Source organism: Nannospalax galili, unplaced genomic scaffold (assembly GCF_000622305.1).
Source record: "Nannospalax galili isolate Female #2095 unplaced genomic scaffold, S.galili_v1.0 scaffold2633, whole genome shotgun sequence".
Taxonomy (NCBI): domain Eukaryota; kingdom Metazoa; phylum Chordata; class Mammalia; order Rodentia; family Spalacidae; genus Nannospalax; species Nannospalax galili.
In genome coordinates, this window is record NW_008333148.1 from 2017 (window position 1) to 4000 (window position 1984).

The following is a 1984-nucleotide window of genomic DNA, read 5'->3' on the forward strand; positions in this document are numbered from 1 at the left end:
CTTCCTCGTTTCACTGGAGTCACAGGAGAGAGCAGGATACTCACCAGCCGTTTACATTCTTCTGGAGGCTCAGGCCCCAGAAGAGCCAAGAACAGGTGCTTTGGCCAATTTGGAGACATTGGGTGAGCCCTGTATCCCAGTGCATTTAACCACTTTTCCACAGGGATACATGGGTGGCACTGGTTAGTCCACTTCTGGAAGTTTTTGCTCCAGTCCCCAGTCCTTCCCTGTCCCTCCTCGTGTATGTTTGAGAGAGAAAAATGAACACTGAGGGAATTACCACTTTTCTCCTTAGTGTATTGCAATAAATCATTGAGAATTGTGGTAGAGTTTGCAAGTGTGAACCTTCCTTTCTTGGCCGTTCCTCAGGATGAACAGGAGGCAGCTTGTATTCTTTGGTAGCTTTTCAGATCAATGCCCCAGAGTCCACACAAAGTGGAAAAGGTGGTTTTCTTCCTGGTAAATTCCATGCAGAGCGGGAATACCTGTTTTTCTCTACCTTCTTATCATCTACCAGATGTTCACCACCACCTGGCAGGTGCTGGACCTGGTAGTGTAAAGGAGAGTGAGAATTTCCAAACTCAGGGGAGCTCAGAGCTCTACAACTGGGTTGTAGGCCAGCTCTGCACTTCTGTGAGGCACTTTCTGGTCATAGGCTATTGTCAGGACCAAGTGTGATTTCACCCTGACAGTGTGGGTCCCAGGTCTGGTCTTTCAATGTGGCCTGGCCAGGAATAGGGCACCCTAGTTTATGACATTCATTCTCCCTGAAGAAGCATGGTATGAAGTAACTCATTTTCCAGGAATTTGGGTAGATTTTCTCCCAGTTATAAAGAGGGTTTCATACCGAATCGGGCATAGGGGATAAGTGTAAGAACCCTCAGGGGCACACGGAGAAGCGCTGTGCTGAGAAACCTGGAAGGCAGCAGTTTGGGTTCAATCATGGCATAAATATCCCTGAATTGTTGGCTACAGGTTCCTTCCAAGCCCTCCCATCTTAGATCACAGGTAGTAGAATAAACTAAACCCTTCCTGTCCAGCCAGAGGTTGTACTCCTAACCCAGACTATGTAGCTCTCCTGGACACAGGGCCTTAGGGGCGATGTCCTTCTGTACTAATACAGCCATGGACCTTTCCTTCTGGACAGTGAGATGGACAAGCTAGAAAAAAACTGAATGGATGTTGAGTGAAGGGAGGGGTAACTCCCATGGGTAGACTTGAATGCTGGTGTGGGGGGGGGATGTGCTTTTGTTGAGGATTTAAAAAACTTCCAGGCATCCTCCTACAAGGATTTTTACTACCGCAATTAACTCTGGGACTTCACCGGCACTGGGGATATAAGAAAAATCCTGAGTGGCCTCCTGGGTTCAGAGAAGCAGAGGGGAGGGCAGCAGATAAATACCAGCCCCTGTGAGTATTCATCCCCACTGTAGTCCAGTCTGTTTGCTCAGGTTTTCCACAAGGGGACTGTGCAGAAAGTGTTGGGACCCCTGTCCAATGGCCCCCAAATTATTTCCCACCATGTCTACTGTCCATGGACTGGACAGCCTTTGCCTCGTCTGAATGGAACTTTTGCAGCATTGGCAGAGAGCAGGAAGGCTTCTAACTGTATTCTTTTTCCACCTCTCTTAGTGCCATAATTGACATCCTGGGATTGGGGATTGCAAAACTTCCAGAGAATTTTTATCAGAATTTAGACCTGGGCAGACTCTACCAGCTGAGGCATTACGTGAATCTCAACATGTTTTTCTCATACCTGATCATCTATGTCCAGGAGCTACTGTCTAAAATGGATTAACAGAAGTCCAAAAACAAAGGATCGAAACATAAGGAGGCCTGTGGTAGGTGCCTGTTGAGGTGGGAAGGAGGGATCAGTGGCTTCTGCCAGGGAGGTGCCAGAAGGTGCCCTTTGGCCTGCAACCAGATTTAGGACACAGTCATGTAGGGTGTACAGACACAAGCTGATTATTCTCTGGCAGTAATC